At 42.1% G+C, this 21,497-nt stretch overlaps 1 protein-coding gene across 3 annotated transcripts in view; it reads right to left on the bottom strand.

The window, feature by feature from the left end:
- The window catches only part of LOC140209508 (small integral membrane protein 29-like), a 64,705-nt gene that overhangs the window by 29,882 nt on the left and 13,326 nt on the right, over positions 1-21,497 (bottom strand). Inside the window, exon 1 of one of the 3 annotated variants that reach the window (XM_072277754.1) lies at positions 6,481-6,532. The exons of 1 other annotated variant lie outside the window; for it this stretch is intronic. The gene's annotated coding sequence lies outside the window, so the exon portion shown is untranslated. Of the gene's footprint in view, positions 1-6,480; positions 6,533-21,497 lie in introns of those variants that run through there. One more of the 3 variants, XM_072277756.1, reaches the window with a different exon arrangement.

The following is a 21,497-nucleotide window of genomic DNA, read 5'->3' as shown; positions in this document are numbered from 1 at the left end:
TTTAGAACAAAGATGAGGAGGAATTTCTTTAGCCAGAGAGTGACGAATCTTTGGAATTCATTGTCACAGATGGTTGTGGAGACCGAGTCACTGGTATATTTAAAGCAGTGCTTGATAGTTTCTTGATTAGTAAAGGCATCAAAGGTTATGGGAAGAGGCAGGAGAATGGGGAGGAGGGGGAAAATAAATCAGCCATGATCAAATGGCAGAGCAGATTCGATGTGCTGAATAGCCTAATTCTGCTCCTGTGTCTTATGATGGCTCAACTACCACTGCTCACAAAATGGAAGTTGCCAACTTCTAATGCTCTGCAGTGTAAGTTCATACTGCTCTTGCCACATCCCAGGATACCTGCATTCAGTGGTGCCCTAACAGATAACAATAATTGTTATAGGGTTTCTCTGCAACAGTGGTAGTTTATTTCATGTGGAAATCTGCCTGTATTTCACTGGTTTAAACCTACATTTAAAATGGCATACGAGTTTTTAATGGGACACTGTAGTAGAGAGAGTTTCACTTTGTATCTAACCCTTTTTATCCTGGGCATACATTTTATGTGCTTTAGGTTAGTTTTTTTTTGATGAAAGTAAGTTTATTAAAGTACCTCCGGTAGAAAAATTCCTTAAAATATTGCTGTCTGGGTTTAGGACACATTCTAGGCCCTGCATTGTCCAACAGTGTCTTGTCACCACACCAATAGCTTTGATATTGTCTGCCAGCCAGTGCTTGTCCCTGCAAAACATACTGGTACACTTGACTTTCTGCCGAAACTTGCAAGTCTCACTGCAGTCTCCTCTAAGCCTGCAGCCTTCTGCAATGTGCTGCAGCCACTGGTAGGAAAAGGAAACAGAAGGCATCATGAAGGGTAAAGTAAAAGAATAATTTATCGTTGGGTGTATGGCATTTGGCACTTAACTGCATAAAGTTGCCTTTTGCAGAATGTTTCCTTCAGTGGCTTTTGTGCTGCATTGGTAAAAATATTGCAAAGACTAGAAATTGGGTAAAGTAACATGAAGAAACAACTTGGAAAATTGGGATTGTATCAACACCCAGTCAACACCATTTGGCTTATTGTAGAGGCCCATGACATAAAGATTGTAACAAAGTGCCTGCTGATAGGATGTGCATAGATGGTCACACACCGCTGGTGTATTTAGAGATTCCTGTCAACCCCTTTTGAAATTCTGGTAAGCCTGTCTTTGCCCATTCAAAGTTGCTTGGGGTGAACGGTGCTGAACACCTTGGCTGACAGGAATGTGATCACAAGTTCACAGTCTGCCCTCTGGGAAAAGATGGACATGCTGGGGAACACGCTGCACTTGTAGCCATCTGTGAAAAGAAACAAAAGTAATCGAGGAACCATAAGAAGGGTCACATCATGATTGCAAGCACGCTCCTTGGCTGTCCCTGCTTTGCACGCTGGTCTCATTACCAGCTCCACAAAACTGGACGGAAAACAATCCGTGCTCAACATGAGGAAAGGGGAGCAGGAGGACAGATATTTCAGGAATGGAAACCCTTCTTGGCTCTGGCTCACTGTAAGGAATTCTGAAATTCTAGAGACTGCCCACTCCAAGATACCTCTGCCTGATGTTTGGGAGAGGAAGACTGGTTGGCATAGCTTAGTTCACAAAAATTTTGCCACTTGCAACCAAGGCAATTAAATTTTAACCTGGTTATACAATGCTCAAAGGAGTTCCTAAGCAATGATGTTGTCAGTAGGATACATCTCATCAATTCAAAGGGAAGATACATGCGGAAAAGAAACCTCATCTGATTTTTCTCCAATAGTGAAAGTGAAGGTTTACATTCACCCAAGAGCCAATGTATCATTCAGTGAGCCACACCTCAAATAGTGCAGCATTCTCTTAGAACAGGAGCCAAAAAAAATACAAACTGCTCAAGGAATTCAGGTCAGGCAGCATCTGTGGAGACAGGGGGATGATCTATGCTTCAGGGCGAAACTGGCCTGACTTGCTGAGTTCCTCCAGCAGTTTGTTTCTTGCTCCAGATTACAATACATCTAGTCTTTCGTGTTTCTTAGAACTGCAAGGAAGTATCAAATTGCATTATGCACTCATACCTTTGGAGCAGGGCTAACCACAATTTTCTACTCAAGACCACAGGGGCATGGTTTTGAGGCTTACAGAGTGGCTCAGCAGCAGCTTCTATTTTCTCTCCAAAATTTAACAATATTAATTCTTGACCAATAATTTCAGGAGTTGGTTCTTATGGATCAGCCTGTGCTTTATTAGGAATGGCCAGCTCCCCGGCACCAAATAGAAAAATGTTGCAATCCAAGTTTACATCTGAGATTTAATCAGTCATAAAAACTCACATACTTCTCTGCTACAATCTTAACCATGCAATGTCAGCACGCTTTCCTTCCATCCATTCCAAATGTCAGCTTTGTGGGCAACTGATCTCTTGCATTTGAGGCAATTTGCTTGTGTGTCTGCTATTTGATAAAGCACATCAAGGAATAATAACAGAAGGACAACATTCCTCCCACTCTGCCCCAAGTTTACTCTATCATACGATCATGCAGGCCTTCTCTAATGACTTCCTTTTCCACAATTTCACGTTTTCCTGGATTCCTTTTTTTGTCGAGGAGACATCATCTCAAATATAGTTAATAACTACAGACCCTGTGATTTAAGATTCCAAATATCGCTGAGCCTCTGAGAATTTCTCCTTCAAAATCTTTAATGTCCAACATCTTATTTTGAAATTATAACCTCTAGGCTCTTCAGTCATACATAATTGTGTTCAATCTCAATTTTATCTCTTTCAAGAGAACATTTCTCAATGCCTATTGAGGACAATACTTTCATTCCAGGATATTGCAACATTGCCTCAACTGGACTATTCTGCTTTCAATTACAGGTTTTTGTTGCTGCCTTGATGAAGGTCTAGTAAGGGTAGCCGCAAGCTTTCAAGGCTTCTCTCAAATACTTGCGCGCCTTGTCTTTAGCTGTAATGTTGGCGGGCATATTCTCGGCACGATGATGTAGAGGTCTGATAACCCCCAACTTATGTTCTGATGGGTGATGAGAGTCAAACCATAGATACTGATCTGTGTGGGTTGGTTTCCTGTAAACTTCAATATCTAGATGTCCATTTTCTTTGACAAGTACTGCACTATCTAAATACACCAGTCTATTGTTCTTGATGGCTTCTCATGTAAATTTGATGTTATTATCCACTGAGTTGATGTCTTTTGTGAAGGCTTGCACCTCATAGCCTTCATCAAGACAGCAACAAAAACCAGCAGGGGTATCAGCCCAACAGACAGAGGTAAGAAACAAAGCAGACAGTTGTCATACGAGGAACATTTGATGGCTCTGGATCTGTACTCGCTGAGGAGGGATCTTATTGAGACCTTTTGAATGTTGAAAGGCCTAGACAGAGTAGATGAGGAAAGGATGTTTCCCATGATGGGGAGGCTAGGATAAAATGGCACAACCTCACGATAGAGGGGTGTCTATTTAAAACAGACGCAGAGAAATTTCTTTAGCCAGAGGGTGGTGAATTTGTGGAACTTGTTACCATAGGCAGCTGTGGAGGCCAGGATGTTGGGTGTATTTAAGGCAGAGACTGATAGGTTCTTGATTGAATATGAAATCAAAGGTTATGAGGGAAGGCTGGGGAATGCAGTTGAGAGGAAAAAAGGATCAACCATGATTAAATGGTGGAGCAGACTCAATGGCCTAATTCTTCTCCTATACCTTATGGTCTTAAAACATAGTCATCCCATATGTAGCTGCGGTTTCTGAGAAACCCAGAAGGGTTTTCAACAAACACCAAATCCCTACAAGCATATTCAGACGGAAACCTGTCCACCCTAAAGATCCTACAACCAAATATAAACAGAACAATGTTGACAACAGGAATTCTGCAGATGCTGGAAATTCAAGCAACACACATCAAAGTTGCTGGTGAACGCAGCAGGCCAGGCAGCATCTGTAGGAAGAGGTGCAGTCGACATTTCAGGCCGAGACCCTTCATCAGGACTAACTGAAGGAAGAGTGAGTAAGGGATTTGAAAGTTGCAGGAGGAGGGAGAGATCCAAAATGATAAGAGAAGACAGGAGGGGGAGGGATGGAGCCAAGAGCTAGACAGGTGATTGGCAAAAGGGGATACGAGAGGATCATGGGACAGGAGGTCCGAGAAGAAAGACAAGGAGTGGAGGGGAACCCAGAGGATGGGCAAGAGGTATATTCAGAGGGACAGAGGGAGAAAAAGGAGAATGAGAGAAAGAATGTGTGCATAAAAATAAGTAACAGATGGGGTACGAGGGGGAGGTGGGGCCTAGCGGAAGTTAGAGAAGTCGATGTTCATGCCATCAGGTTGGAGGCTACCCAGACGGAATATAAGGTGTTGTTCCTCCAACCTGAGTGTGGCTTCATCTTTACAGTAGAGGAGGCTGTGGATAGACATGTCAGAATGGGAATGGGATGTGGAATTAAAATGTGTGGCCACTGGGAGATCCTGCTTTCTCTGGCGGACAGAGCGTAGATGTTCAGCAAAGCAGTCTCCCAGTCTGCGTCGGGTCCCGCCAATATATAAAAGGCCACATCAGGAGCACCGGACACAGTATATCACCCCAGTCGACTCACAGGTGAAGTGTTGCCTCACCTGGAAGGACTGTTTGGGGTCCTGAATGGTGGTAAGGGAGGAAGTGTAAGGGCATGTGTAGCACTTGTTCCGCTTACACGGATAAGTGCCAGGAGGGAGATCAGTGGGGAGGGATGGGGGGGGACGAATGGACAAGGGAGTTGTGTAGGGAGCGATCCCTGCGGAATGCAGGGGGGGGGGGGGAGGGAAAGATGTGCTTAGTGGTGGGATCCCGTTGGAGGTGGCGGAAGTTACGGAGAATAATATGTTGGACCCAGAGGCTGGTGGGGTGGTAGGTGAGGATCAGGGGAACCCTATTCCTAGTGGGGTGGCGGGAGGATGGAGTGAGAGCAGATGTATGTGAAATGGGGGAGATGCGTTTAAGAGCAGAGTTGATAGTGGAGGAAGGGAAGCCCCTTTCTTTAAAAAAGGGACAATGTTGTACATGCTATCCAAGGTTGTACACACTATCCATTGCAATGAGAATTCCACAGATCTGTATATTGGTGAGGCAAAACAACCACTTCACAAACAGGATGGTCCAACATAGGAGGGCTAAACCCTCAGATCCAGACTCGGTTGTACATCTACACCTAAAGGATGAGGGACACTCCTTTGATGATAATAATGTGCACATTTTAGACAGGGAGAGTAGGTGGTTTGAAAGAGAGGTTAAGGAAGCCACCTTTGTCAAACTGGAAACCCATCCCTGAACAGACGGGGTGGGGTACGAGACCACTGCTACCCCAACATCTCCACAACAGTTCACACCTCCATTCAAAGGTAAGACTAATGAACCTCTCATTACCTCTCTGACTCTTAGCAACCTTTAAGTGACTGCTATACCTTTCAACAACTCAGGGAGTTTAAAAGCTGGAAAACTACCCATCATGGATTAGAACTGAAGAAGCCTTTCCTTGAGTGGTGAAATGTCTTCAAGACAATGCAGCAAGTCCAGTTGACTTGATTTTCCCAAAAAGTTCAATGAAGCATTAAAAAAAAAATCAAATATAAATCTCACTTCAAAGTGCTCCACAGACCTGCTGGTAACCACAAGAACAGACTGAGCCTTTTGTGCTTGTGATAGAGACTCAACACAAGACAACTGTGATGCAAATGTCCTGCATCAATATTCCAGCAAATGAGAAAATAATGACAACACTGGAAGGATTGGTAATTAGGATAATGGTTAATAAAGAATAATCGCATTGAATATAATTTACATAATATTTTTCCACTTTATACCAGATATAAATTTTAGGTTAGATTTTTCAATTATTTCCCATATTTACATTCCTGAAATTTTATCTTAAACTGCACAATGACCATGGGCATTGCAGAGACAAGTCAAAAACGAACAAGGTGTGTGCTGTGCCAATAATTTATAGGAAACACCTATAGTTCGCAACAATTTTCTCCCCACCAAAAAAGTTACTGAAAAGCTATCATATAGGAAGTGAACCCAGTTTCAATGCACATGTAATTTCAATGGCCCGCTGATGGAACACACCACTGTGTCTGATCGGACAAGGTTTCAGAGCTCTTGTGAATGCTTTCAGATTAACTCATTACGTTTTATTAACAGAACAAACATCATATTTTTAGAGCTGCTCCCAGTCTTGATAAAACGAAAGCCTATCGATTAAAGTCGGGGTTAAAACCAGATAGTCCCCGGAAATTCATTAGACAATTACCAAACTATTCAATGCAACAGATTAGCGTAGATGCGGTGTTGAGCTCCAAATACCAGGAAGTAATTGTACACATGAACAAACCACACACTGCACCTTCCCGAAGTCATCCCCCTTAACGCAAATCTAATTGTACTCATCAATAACTATACCTACCCCATCCCTCTCTTACCTCGCTCTCTCTTCCCCGGTATCACGGCTGAACAATTAACACCTCCCCTCCCCTCCCTAAAGCTATCAGATGATGGACAGTCAATCCGCCCACTGGCCGAAAGAGGAGCCGGGTTTGCGAAAAAGCAGTAAACCAATCGGAAGTAACCAGAGGCGGGACTCTTGGGCAACTAGGAAGAGCTATAGCGTCTGCAGGGAACAAAAACAAGAGCAAGTGGTACCGTGGTCAGAGAGAGCATCGCTTGACCTGATCCATGCAGAACAGTTGGATAAGCCAGGAGGGAGAGTGGAAGTGTATACATTTGTAAAGGGATAACTTATATAGAAATATAATAGGTAAAAAGACGAGGGGGGGGGCGAAGAGATAAAATACAGTATAGGTGGGGTCTGGAAACTCACTGCAAAGGACGAAAGGGACAGAAATGCCCCTCACATTAAAACAACGCGCTAAATTGGGCGTGTAGTTGAATAGGTATTAATGGCAGTGCTATGAAGTTGAAGATGTTCGACGGGATAAGGTAGATTAATCTGACCGGTACAAACACAGTGGGCGGAATGACTCCCTTCACTATCTTGACTTGTTTTTGTTTCAATGATTTTGTGATCTCGCGGAGAGAGATGTCTGACCCAGAAGGCACGGATTTAAAGATCACCAAGTTTATTGTTTTTGAAACAGAGTGCAGCGAAATAGTGGAACAGCGCCGCAAATTAGGCATCATCTGTTTTAATCATTCATTATAGATGGTTTTCAAAGTTTATCACCTCGCCCCTGGTGAGGTTCTACACTGAGCAACCAAACGATTTGTGGCTATATTTTCGTAATATGCATCCAAAATTTTTGAGTTATACTGATTGACCCCAGCCACTGAAGAAGTGGCCCTATGGTCCACTCTGCTTCCTTGATGTCTTGTTTTGATATCATATAATTCACTCAAATTGAAAAGAGTGATCAATACAGAACTAAAGGTGCTATGTTTGAATGCATGCACGATGCACGATAAGGCATGCTTGTAGCGCCGTTAGAAATTGGCAGCTCTGACGTTGAGTCGTGGCTGAAGGAAGATCTTAGTTGGGAGCTTAGCACCCAAGGATGCACATTGTATGGATAGGACAAGCAAGTGGCTCGAGGGAGTGGGCTGGCTCTGTTGGTTAAAAAAAAATGAAATCCGACCCTTAGAAAAAAAAGTGACATAGAAGAGGTAGGGTCCTTGTGGGTAGAGTTAAGAAACTGCAAGAGAAGAAAGACCTTGATGAGAGCTGTATTCAGGCCCCTGAACAGTAACTAGAATGTGGTGTACATATTACAAAGGGAGGCAGAAAAAGCGTGTAAGAAGGGCAATATTTCTATGGTGGTGGTGGGGGGGGGGGTGGATTTCAATATGCATGTAGATTGGGAAAATCGGGTTAGTGCTGGATCCCAAGAGAAGGAACTTATAGAAGCCAAGGAAATGGCCTTATAGAGCAGCCTGTAGTAGAAAGGCTTTTCTGGATTGGATGTTGTGCATCGACCCAGATTTCATTGGGGAGCTTAAGATAAAGGAACTCTGAGGAGACAGTGATCATAATATGAAACAATTCACACTGCAATATGAGAAGGAGAAGTTAAAATCACATGTATCAGTACTGCAGTGGAGTAAAGGGAATTACAGAGGCATGAGAGAGTAGCTGGCCAAAGGGGACAGCAGCCGGGATGATAGCAGAACAGCAGTATCTGGAGTTTCTGGGAGAAATTCTGAAGGCTCAGTATAGATACATCTCAAAGAAGTAGTATTAGAAAGACAGGATGACACAACTGTGGCTGACAAAGCAAGTCAAAAACAACATAATATAGTAGGGCAAAAATTATTGGGAAGTTAGAGGATTGGAAAGCTTTTACAAAACAGAAGGTAATTTCAAAAGCCATATGAAGGGAAAAGGTGAAACATGAAAGGAAACTTGCCAATATCAAAGTTTATATATATATATGTATAGTAAAGCAGAGGTGAGAATGGATATCAGACTACTGGAAATAATTCTGAAGAGATAGTGATGGTGGACAAACTGAATACAGTAAGTATTTTGTATCAGTCTTCACTGTGGAAGACACTAGCAGTATGTTGCAATTTGGAGTGTCAGAGATGAGAAGTGAGTGCAATCGGCTTCTGAAAGATGTGGCTGGGGAGATTGTGGAGGTATTATTAGTGATCTTTCAAGAATCATTAGATTCTGGCATGGTTGTGGAGGATTGGAAGCCTTCAAAAGTCACTCCACTATTCATGAAGGTGTTGCAAGGACGTGGCTGGGGACAAACCCAAGAGTAGGACACAGGCATGGGGACAGGGTCATCCATGAGGTGGAATAGGTATTCAGGAGAATCTTTACACAGACACAAGGTTTACAGAGATGATCCAGGGAATGGTACGGAGCTTAAAACTGACAGTCCCGAGAGATCAGGAGGGATCAGAATATTTAATATTCAGGAGGGATAGACATGAAGGAAGGGGAGGTGGGGTGGCATTGCTGGTTAAAGAAGAGATTAACGCAATAGAAAGGAAGGACATAAGCCGGGAAGATGTGGAATCGATATGGGTAGAGCTGCGTAACACTAAGGGGCAGAAGACGCTGGTGGGAGTTGTGTACAGGCCACCTAACAGTAGTAGTGAGGTCGGAGATGGTATTAAACAGGAAATTAGAAATGTGTGCAATAAAGGAACAGCAGTTATAATGGGTGACTTCAATCTACATGTAGATTGGGTGAACCAAATTGGTAAAGGTGCTGAGGAAGAGGATTTCTTGGAATGTATGCGGGATGGTTTTTTGAACCAACATGTTGAGGAACCAACTAGAGAGCAGGCTATTCTGGACTGGGTTTTGAGCAATGAGGAAGGGTTAATTAGCAATCTTGTCGTGAGAGGCCCCTTGGGTAAGAGTGACCATAATGTGGTGGAATTCTTCATTAAGATGGAGAGTGACATAGTTAATTCAGAAACAAAGGTTCTGAACTTAAAGAGGGGTAACTTTGAAGGTATGAGACGTGAATTAGCTAAGATAGACTGGCAAATGACACGTAAAGGATTAACGGTGGATATGCAATGGCAAGCATTTAAAGATTGCATGGATGAACTACAACAATTGTTCATCCCAGTTTGGCAAAAGAATAAATCAAGGAAGGTAGTGCACCCATGGCTGACAAGAGAAATTAGGGATAGTATCAATTCCAAAGAAGAAGCATACAAATTAGCCAGAGAAAGTGGCTCACCTGAGGACTGGGAGAAATTCAGAGTTCAGCAGAGGAGGACAAAGGGCTTAATTAGGAAGGGGAAAAAAGATTATGAGAGAAAACTGGCAGGGAACATAAAAACTGACTGTAAAAGCATTTATAGATATGTAAAAAGGAAAAGACTGGTAAAGACAAATGTAGGTCCCCTACAGACAGAAACAGGTGAATTGATTATGGGGAGCAAGGACATGGCAGATCAATTGAATAATTACTTTGGTTCTGTCTTCACTAAGGAGGACATAAATAATCTTACAGAAATAGTAGGGGACAGAGGGTCCAATGAGATGGAGGAACTGAGTGAAATACATGTTAGTAGGGAAGTGGTGTTAGGTAAATTGAAGGGATTGAAGGCAGATAAATCCCCAGGACCAGATGGTCTGCATCCTAGAGTGCTTAAGGAAGTAGCCCAAGAAATAGTGGATGCATTAGTGATAATTCTCGTTAAAATTCGTTAGATTCTGGACTAGTTCCTGAGGATTGGAGGGTGGCTAATGTAAACCCACTTTTTAAAAAAGGAGAGAGAGAGAAACCAGGGAATTATAGATCGGTTAGCCTAACGTCGGTGGTGGGGAAACTGCTGGAGTCAGTTATCAAAGATGTGATAACAGCACATTTGGAAAGCGGTGAAATCATCGGACAAAGTCAGCATGGATTTGTGAAAGGAAAATCATGTCTGATGAATCTCATAGAATTTTTTGAGGATGTAACTAGTAGAGTGGATAGGGGAGAACCAGTGGATGTGGTATATTTGGATTTTCAGAAGGCTTTTGACAAGGTCCCACACAGGAGATTAGAGTGCAAACTTAAAGCACACGGTATTGGGGGTAAGGTATTGATATGGATAGAGAATTGGTTAGCAGACAGGAAGCAAAGAGTGAGAATAAACGGGACCTTTTCAGAATGGCAGGCGGTGACTAGTGAGGTACCGCAAGGCTCAGTGCTGGGACCTCAGTTGTTTACAATATATATTAATGACTTGGATGAGGGAATTAAATGCAGCATCTCCAAGTTTGCGGATGACACAAAGCTGGGTGGCAGTGTTAGCTGTGAGGAGGATGCTAAGAGGATGCAAAGTGACTTGGATAGGTTGGGTGAGTGGGCAAATTCATGGCAGATGCAATTTAATGTGGATAAATGTGAAGTTATCCACTTTGGTGGCAAAAATAGGAAAACAGATTATTATCTGAATGGTGGCTGATTAGGAAAAGGGGAGGTGCAACGAGACCTGGGTGTCATTATACACCAGTCATTGAAAGTGGGCATGCAGGTACAGCAGGCGGTGAAAAAGGCGAATGGTATGCTGGCATTTATAGCAAGAGGATTCGAGTACAGGAGCAGGGAGGTACTACTGCAGTTGTACAAGGCCTTGGTGAGACCACACCTGGAGTATTGTGTGCAGTTTTGGTCCCCTAATCTGAGGAAAGACATCCTTGTCATAGAGGGAGTGCAAAGAAGGTTCACCAGATTGATTCCTGGGATGGCAGGACTTTCATATGAAGAAAGACTGGATGAACTGGGCTTGTACTCTTTGGAATTTAGAAGATTGAGGGGGGATCTGATTGAAACATATAAAATCCTAAAGGGAGTGGACAGGCTAGATGCAGGAAGATTGTTCCCGGTGTTGGGGAAGTCCGGACAAGAATTCACAGTTTGAGGATAAAGGGGGTACCTTTTAGGACCGAGATTAGAAAAAACTTCTTCACACAGAGAGTGGTGAATCTGTGGAATTCTCTGCCACAGGAAACAGTTGAGGCCAGTTCATTGGCTGTATTTAAGAGGGAGTTAGATATGGCCCTTGTGGCTACGGGGATCAGGGGGTATGGAGGGAAGGCTGGGGCGGGGTTCTGAGTTGGATGATCAGCCATGATCATAATAAATGGCGGTGCAGCCTTGAAGGGCCGAATGGCCTACTCCTGCACCTACTTTCTATGTTTCTATGAAATGAGGTTTACACAAACAAACTGGCAAAGCATGGCAGTGACGCCAGGGTTCTTATCCTCAGGTCGCTGATGGAAAGCAGGTGTGCTGTAATTAATGAAAACTGGGAACAATTGGAAATCAGACGAGGGGATTAAGACCTAATCAAGGAGACAATAGCAAGATGGGGCATTGCCGGACGGGACCATGACAGAAGGGAGGGAGGCAGGAAATTACACGCCATTTAGTCTGACCTCAGTGATTGGATTGGAAATATGTTGGAGTCAATTGCTAAGGATGGGGTCTCAGGATACTTGGAGGCACATGATAAAATAGGCCAAAGTAAGAAAAGTTTCCTTAAGGGAAAGTCTTGCCTAACAAATCTCTTGGAATTTTTTGAGGATGTTGTGGAGTTGGATTTTCAGAAGGCCTTTGATAAGGTGCTGCACCTAGGCTGTGAAGAAGATAAGAGCCCATAGTATTACAGGAAAGATATTGGCATGGACACAGGATTGGCTGATTGGCTGGAGGTAAAGAATGGGAACAAAGGGAGCCTTTCCTGGTTGGCTGACATTGACTTTTTTTATGTTATGTCAATGATTTGGAGGACAAAGTTGATGGCTTTGTGGCCAAGTTTTCAGATGATAGAAAGATAAGTGGAGGAGCAAGTAGTGCTGAGGAAGCAGAGAGTATGTAGAAAAACTTGACCGATTGGGAGAATGGGCAAAGTGGCAGATGGAATATAGTGTAGGGAAGTGTATGGTCATGCACTTTGGTAGAAGGAACAAAAGCATAGACTATTTTCTAAATGGAGAGAAAATTGAAAAATCTGGGGTGCAAATATACTTGGGAAACCTTGTGCAGGATTCCCTAAAGGTTACTTGCAGGTTGAATCAGTGATGAAGAAGGCATTCATTTTGAGAGGACTAGAATATAAAAGCAAGGATGTAATGCTGAGACTTTATAAGGCATTGGTGAGGCCTCGATTGGAGTATTTTGAGTAGTTTTGGACCCCTTATCTAGGAAAGGATGTTCTGACATTGGAAAGGATTCAGGGGAGGTTCATGAGAATGTTTCTGGAAATGAAAGGGTTATCACATGAGCATTTAATGGCTCACTAGAATTTAGAAGAATGAGGGGCGATCTCATTTGAAACCTAGTAGATGTGGAGAGGATGTTTCCCATAGTGGGGGGTCTAGGACCAGAAGGCAAAACCTCAGAATAGAGAGACGTCCACTTAGAATGGAGATGATAGGGTATTTCTTTAGCCAGAGGGTGGCAAATCTGTGGAAGCCAGGTCGTTGGGTGTATTTAAGGCAGAGGTTAATAGGTTCTTGATTAGTCAAGGTGTGAAGTTTACTGGGAGAAGGCAGGAGAATTGGGCTGAGAGGGAAAACCAGCTGTGATGAAATGGTGGAGCAGACTTGATAGGTTAAACGTTCTTGTTCTGTTCCTATCTCTTATGGAACCTTTTGGAGGCTGTGATTATTGTATATTAAAATTCACCCTGCAGTTTGAGAGGGATAAACTGACATTAGAAGTATCGGTATTATAGTGGATTAAAGGGAACTACAGAGGCATGAGAGAGGTGCTGACCCAAGTTGATAGGAAGGGGGCATTAGCAGGTTAGATGACAGAGCAGCAATAGTTGGAGTTTCTGGAACTAATTTGAAAGGTTCAGGATTGGTTTTTCCCAAAGAAGAAGAACGATTCTAAAGAGAGAATGAGGTAATTGTAATTTCACAGTTTGTCTTATGTATATTAGTTATCTGTCCATTTTAGGTACAAGATGATGCTGGTGATCATTGGCGACATTCTGTGGGCTGCAGAAAATTCTTTTAAATATACCTCACTGCAATCTGTAGCATCTATATTGTCTTTAAGCAATGAAATTTTAAATCAACTGCATGATCTTCAGATCTCACAACCGACTGATAGACTCAGCGGCCCAGACAGGCATGGCACCTTTAAGAGGGTGAAGGTTCATCATCATGGCCGAAGGCGAGCCAGGAGGTGGGGAGACTCCAAGCCAGGCTGAAACACAGAGGGATGAGGCGCCCTCTACCCAGCATCTGCAGTCGCTGGAGAACAAAACTGAAGAGCTGAGGGCAAGCTGCTCTGTCAGAGAGAACTGAAAGCCTGTTCCATTGTATGCCTGATTGAAATGGGGCTTTCACCGGTCACAACAGATAAAATGATCAAACTCGAAAGCTTCTCAGTTTACAGGATGGACTAAACTACTAATTCAGGAAAGGCAAAAGGAGGAGGTGTGTGTTTTACACTAAACTCTCATTGGTGCTCTGATGTGGCGGTTTTGTTGAAATTGTATTCCCTCGACCTTGAACACTTGCCATCCATTCTATTTACCTCGAGAGTTCTCTGTAATTCAGATTGCAGTTTACATACACCAGTGGCCAACTATAATCAAACGCTCATGATACCGTATGATGCCGTCTCCATACAAGAAACAGTTCATCCCAATGCAGTTCAAATCATAGTTGGTGACTTCAGCCAGGCTTGCTTGAAGAAAATGCTGACCAATCATCATCAGCATAATAACCTGTGCTGCCAGGGGTGCTAACATACTAGACCACTGTTATACTAAGATAAGGAATGCCTACCGTTCCTTGCCCAGACTGCATTTTGATAATTCTGATCACTTGGCTGTCTTCTACCTGCATACAGGCAGAGGCTAAAGAGCAAAGGTCCAGTAATTAGGACAACAAAGAGGTAGCTGAGGAGGCAGAGCAGCATCTATGGGGTTGCTTCAAGTCAGTGGGCTGGGCCGTGTTCAAGCACTCATCTAGGGATCTGACTGAATAGACCATGGTTGTCACAGACTTTATTAAAACAGCTGTAGATGAGTGCATTTCCACAAAATCGTTAAGAGTCTTCCCCAATCAGAAGCCCTGGACAAACCATGAGATCCAGAATCTACTGAGAACCAGATCAGAGGCATGCATCTGGTGATCAGAAAAGTTACAAGAGATCCAGGTATGATCTCCAGAAAGCCATCTCATAGGCAAAGGGAAAATTCTGAACCAAACTTGAACCAATGTAGAATGCTCGACGGTTGTACAGGGCTTGAATACTGTTGCTCCTTTTGAAGTTAATCAAGCAAAATGGGAAATGGCTGGACTTTGCTTCCAGGTTTGCTCAATGCCTCCTATATTCAGTTTGACCATCAAAATACAGAGGAGCCATTATGAACTACCACAGCTCGCAATGATCCTATGATTTCAGTCTCTGAGGCCAACATGAGAGCAGCCTTCTGGGGGATGAACCCCTGAAAACCAATCAGCTCAGATGGGGTACCTGGCTTCGTACTGAAGACTTGTACAGATCAACTGGCTGGTGTGTTCACTGAGATCTTTAACCTCTTGCTTCGGCAGTCTGAGGTACCGATCTGCTTCAAGCAGTCATCAAGTATAGCAGTGGCCAAGAAAAGTGCATTGGCCTGCCTCAATGACTATCACCCAATAGCACCTACAATCACAGTGATGAAGTGATTTGAGACGTTGGTGATGAAACTTATTAACTCTTGCCAGGGAAGTGACTTGGGTCCACTCCAATTTGCCTACCGGAGCAACAGCTTCACAGCGGATGCCATCTCATTGGCTCTTCAGACAACCCTGAAACATCTGGACAGCAAAGATGCATACATCCGGATGATCTTTATCGATTACACCTAGGCATTTAACACCATCATCCCCTCAAAACTACAAGCATTTGTAATTAGTAGAGTCACATGAGCACCGGGCAAGATGGCCGCACGTTAGTGGAGCTCCAACAACCCACTATGAAATTCTATTAATTAGAGCATATTTATCCCGCCTTCTCCGGATACAGCTGTCCCACAGTTAGAAACTGTTTGTTTTCTTCACTAAAGTGCTAATAACAACTTTGTGAGATAACTCTGTACGATGTCAAGACCTTCTAAGAACGCTACAACGAGCTGCGTGGCTACAAGACAGGGCCCACAGTCCGAAGTTCAAGCCACACTAATGACACAGACGGACCAAAGTTCCAACATGGAAAATTTACTGGCTGAGGTTAGTCGTATAAGTTCCACTCTACTCGTGGTGGCTGCTGATGTATCTACCATTATGAAAACGACAACGGAGCTGAAGAACTCCGTCAATGCCATTCAAGAGAGGCTGACGGAAGCCGAGGGCCGCCTCTCCAGTGTGAAGGACACCACTGGGCAACTGGTGGGTGCCAGCGAGCAGAATAATAAACGCTTGGACCTGCTGTGGAACCGTGTCAAGGAGCTTGAGAACAGGAGCAGACACAACAACGTCAGGCTGATCCGACTAAAGGAGGGAGCAGAAATGGGCAGTCTGATTAAGTGTGTGCAGAGAATCATGTCTGAAGGATTTGGCATCGAACTGAATGCAGAGTTTGAGATTGAGAGGGCACATCGGGTCTTGGCTCCTAGGCCGGGTGAGAATCACCCTCCCAGGCTGGTCCTAATACGATTCTTGCGCTCTTCGGCCAGAGAGAAAGTACTACAACTGGCTAAAGCAAAGAGAGGAGTTGAGTGGGAGGGATGCAAAGTTTCCTTCTTTCCAGATATGTCCAGAGAATTGGCTGAAAAACGGAGGGCATTTACTACGGCTCGGAAAATGCTGCAAGGTCAGCGTGAGGTATACACTCGCTTATTCAGCAGTTCTACGCTTCACGTGGGAAGGAAAAAACAGTTCTTTACTACTGCTGCAGAAGCAGAGAAATTCATTCAGGAAAACTGCGGCGCTGGCACTGACTGAGAGACAGGACATGATTACTGTAATAGGTGGAGATAACTTTTTAGGTATAACAAAGTGGGTGGGGAGCTGGTTAAAGCAGTCTGATTAGGGCTAGGCTTACTAGCTGGCGCGGCACATTGCAGACCATATCATGTGTCTTTTTCTTTTCTGTTTCTTTGTGGAGTTTATCCTACCTGTTTGTTTTCATTTGTTAGTTAATCTGGCAGGAATATCTTATTTCTACGTTTTTGGGTTATGTTGGCTGTTTACTTGTTGTTTGAGAGCGCGGCATTTGCAGTGTTTGTTGGTAATCATTGAGCATGGGGATAGAGTACAGGTTTGTTTTTGAGTTTTCATTTTATTGCATTCCAGACTCAGCCACCTGGGTCAATGTATATTTTCGCACATGCGTGCATGAAGTTTAGAACATTGAAAATGGTTAATTTCATATCATGGAACGTTAATGGGTGTGAAAATCCAATCAAGAGGAAAAAGATTTTATACCTTAAAGGTAAATAAATTGATGTTCCATTTGTCCAGGAAACACATTTTAAAGATGTTGAAGCACTGAAATTTAGAAGAGATTGGGTGGCCCAGGTATTCTATTCATCATTTAATAGCAAACAAAATCAGACAATGATTTTAGTTAACAAAAAACTTAGTTTTGTATTGTTTGGGGAATTTAAAGACAAGGAAGACAGGATAATTTGTACAGATGCACTTATTAATGGGATGAAAGTAGTACTTTGTAACATATATGCACCTAATAAGGAAGACCCAGACTTTCTTAACAAGGTGAATGAAATTTTAGGTACCAAGGAAGGAAAAAATAACTTTAACAAGAGACTTTAACCAAGTAATGGACTCTGTTATTGATAAAAGCAAATTTCAGACATCCACCAGTACCTAGGGACAGGGCTGCCTTACATCAACTTATTGAGGATACAAGTCTGGTGGATATGTGGCGATTGGTGAATCCATCCGGAAAAGAATATACATTTTTCTCTCACTGACATAAATCCTACTCTAGAATAGATTTTTTTCTAATAACCAACTCCATTGTAGAACAGATGATAGACTGTAAAATTGGCCTGAAAGCATTATCAGACCATGCACCGGTTGAAATTCAAATTGATTTAAATACTGAAAGGGGAAGGAGGGGTAGATGGCGAGTGAATACTATGCTGTTAAAAGATGAGGATTTTAGTGATAAGTTGGCTGAGGATCTGACTTCATTTTTTGAATTGAACGTAGGGACCACAGTAAAGCTGTCCTTGGTATGGGAGGCATCCAAGGCGTATATAAGAGGAAAATTAATAGCACAAACATCTAAAAGGAAGAAAGAAAGCATGGAGTAAATAAAAAAACTGGAAGCAGAAATAACCACATTGGAAAAGGTCTTATCAAGACAATATACCAATGACTTATACAAAGATCTGTGCAATTTGGAATTCCAGCTAAATAATATATATAAAACAAAAAGCAGAATATGCAATATTTAGATTAAAAACAAGTTTCTACTAAGGTGGTGACAAAGCTGGTAAGCTGCTGTCATGATATTTAAAGCAGCAGAATATGAATAGTGTTATACCTGTAATTAAGAAAGGGGATACATTAGTGTCATTATCTAAAGAAAGAAACAAACTCTTTCAACAGTTCTATGAACATTTATATGCATCACCGTTTAACCATGACCAGGAGGAGCTGAATCAGTTTTTTGCTAACATAAAATTGCCTGCATTATCCCCACAACAAGCTGGGTCCTCGGATGCCCCAATTACTGAGGATGAGGTCAGACGGGCTATTGCGGCTATGAAAATGGGGAAATCTCCAGGTATGGATGGCTTCCCAGTTGAATAGTATAAGAAATTTCTGGATATATTGGCTCCTATTCTAACAAAAATCTATTCAGAAGCATTTAATTTGGAATCTTTACCTAATACATTTAATGAAGCATTAATATCGTTGATCCCAAAAAAAGACAAGGATGCAATAGATCCTTTCAATTACAGGCCTATAAGTTTAATTCATGTGGACTGTAAGATATTGACTAAAATACTGGCTTCGCGATTAGAGAAAGTATTGCTGTCTATAATTAATACTGACCAGATTGGCTTCACTAAAGGCAGATCCCCAGCTGACAATTTAAGGAGATTACTGTACTTAACATGGCTGAACTCCTCAAGCAGTATCCCAGTTACTGCCATCTCCCTGGACGCCGAAAAGGCCTTTGACAGGGTTGAGTGGAGATTTTTAATCACAGCCTTGTCATTCTTTGGGTTTGGCTCTATCTTTAAATCATGGATTAGAATTTTATATAAAGACCCTAAGGCTGTAGTTATTACAAATGGTATCATATCCCCATTTTTCAACATTTCAAGGAGTACACGCCAAGGCTACCCCCTCTCCCCACTGTTAGTTATGATTTTTTTTTGGAACTGTTGGCAATCATGATGAGAGCAGATCCAAATATTAGAGGGGTAAAGGGAGGCGGAAAGGAGCATAAACTGATGCTATATGCTGACGATATTTTATTACTGATTAGTGACCCTCCTAATTCCTTACCCCCACTAATGAAAACAATTCAATTATACTCTGAAGTATCTGGTTATAAAATCAACAGCAATAGACCTGAGGCTATGCCAATGTCAAAATTGTGTTATTCAAACTCAGTATCTCAGTTTAATTTCAGATGGGTGCCAGTTGGAATGAAGTATCTAGGGGTCAAACTCAGTCAGGATTTGGGTGAAATAATTACTTTAAATTATGACCCATTATTGAGTAGGATAAGAAATAATCTGGATAAGTGGGGGGCACTGAGACTGTCGCTCTGGGGTAAAGTCAATGTAGCTAAAATGGTCATAGCACCTCATTTTAACTATCTTTCTATGATGCTTCCTTTAAGTATACAATGTTTACAATAAAATTATCAATGATTTTCAATGGGGGAAAAAAAGAAGCCCAGAATTAAAATGAGTAAGATGCGTCTGTCCAGGGACATGGGTGGGCTCAGTCTACCAGATGTCAGGGCCAATAAATTATCCTTTGAAATGACCAAATTAGCTAAACATTGGGACAGGGCTGATGTTGATTTAGATTGGGTAATTATAGAACGGAACCTGGCTGCACCACATTCACCCCTTAACATCCTCTGACAACATGTGGAAAACAAGACTAATCAAAATCCTATACTATTTCACTCAAGGAGTGTGTGGAGTACAATTCATAAAGCCTGTAGAATGTCACATTTAAACCAGTTATACTCCTCGCTCTGGAATAACCCTGAGATATGCACTGGGAAAAGAATGGTGTACTGGAAAGAATGGAAGATTAAAGGTGTAAATACAGTAGGTGATCTCGATGAGAATAGGATTTTTATGTCATATGTGGATTTGCAGAGGAAAGATAACTTTGTAGATAAAGGGAATTTTTGGAAGTATTTACAAATAAGACATTGCATTAGTTGCATATTTAAGAACGGTGACCCACACAGTAACCCCTTAACTGAATACTTTCCATTATCACAGGGAGTTCATAAAGCCATCAGTGTTTTATAAAATCTTCAAGCACTCTGTGGGTGAACCGTGTAACAATCTCAAAATAGCATGGCAGAAGGATCTTGGAAGCGATATTGAAGATAATGAGTGGTCAAATATTTTATCAAATGTGGGTAGACATATTAGGGAAGCGAGAGGGAAATTTATTCAGTATAAGATAGTACACAGATATTATTGGACACCAACTAGACTGTACAAAATGGGGATTGTTGATGATAATTTATGCTGGAAATGTAAAAATGAGGTGGGCATATATTTTCAGAAGATTTGGGAGTGTTCCATGGTTCGTCCATTTTGGTGTAAAGTTCTTGATCTGTTGTGGAATTGGTCGGGTTCCACACTGCCCTTGTGCCCACGGCTTTGTCTCCTGGGTGATAGGACAATGATACCTAATGTAAACAATGACAAGTTCACTATTTTAAAGGTGGGTCTCATCACAGTTGCAAGAATTATATTGCAAAATTTGAAAAAACCAAGATGTCCCACTGTGAAGGAATGGACTGAGGAAATGATTAAGATTTCATCATATGAACACATGTTGGGAAGAATTAACAGTGAGGGAAAAGTGCAAGGTGCGTGGGATCAATTTTGGTTGTATGTTAATTTGAACTTAAATTAGAACTTCTTTCTGTCTCTTAAGTTTTATTTGTTTTCCTGTCATGGCATGGCTGTGTAAATATGCTGTACTGTATCTGCTCCGTGATATGCTGTGCTGCTTTGTAAAATAAGAATAAATAATAATAAATATTTTAATTAAAAAAACTAATTAGTAAACACCAAGACCTGTGCCTCAATACTCCTTGTGGAATTGGATCCTGGATTTCCTCACTTGTAGACCCCAGTCGGTCTGGATTGGCAAAAATATCTTGTTCACAATCTCCATCAGCACAGGAGCATCGCAGGGATGATTACTTAGCCCCCTGCTCCACTCACTTTGCACCTATGACTGTGTGGCTAACTACAACCCCAACACCATGTTTAAGTTTGCTGATGACGCTACTGGTATGGGAACACCAATGCCTTTGAGTGTAAAATCCTACAAAAGGTAATGGCCTAATACATCAGGGGTAAAACCCTCCCAACCATCGTTTATATGTACATGAAACGTTGCTGTAGAAAAGCAGCATCCAGCATCAAAGATCCCCACCACCCAGGCCATGCTCTTTTCTCACTGCTGCCATCGGGTAGAAGGTACAAGTGCCTCAGGACTTGGACCAACAACAAGTTCAAAAACCATTTCTACCCCTCAGCCATCAAGCTCTTGAATAAAAAGGGATAATTACACTCATTTAAGGACTCTTTATCTTGTTAGTTCATGCTCATTATTTATTATTATTTATTTATTATCAGCATTTGCAAAGTTTGTTTACAGTTCCCGATGTTTACAGATCCTGTTTACAGTTATTGTCCTGTAGAATTGCAAAGGGGTATGTCCACAGAAAAAGAATCTCAGTGTTGTATATGGCGCCATGTATGTAGTTCGACAATAAATTTTATTTTAAACTTGGATAATGATATTATATTGAAGCTTGAAGTTTGA

This window comes from Mobula birostris, chromosome 14 (assembly GCF_030028105.1).
Source record: "Mobula birostris isolate sMobBir1 chromosome 14, sMobBir1.hap1, whole genome shotgun sequence".
In the NCBI taxonomy this organism is placed as follows: Eukaryota; Metazoa; Chordata; class Chondrichthyes; order Myliobatiformes; family Myliobatidae; genus Mobula; species Mobula birostris.
This window is presented reverse-complemented; position numbering and strand designations above follow the sequence as displayed.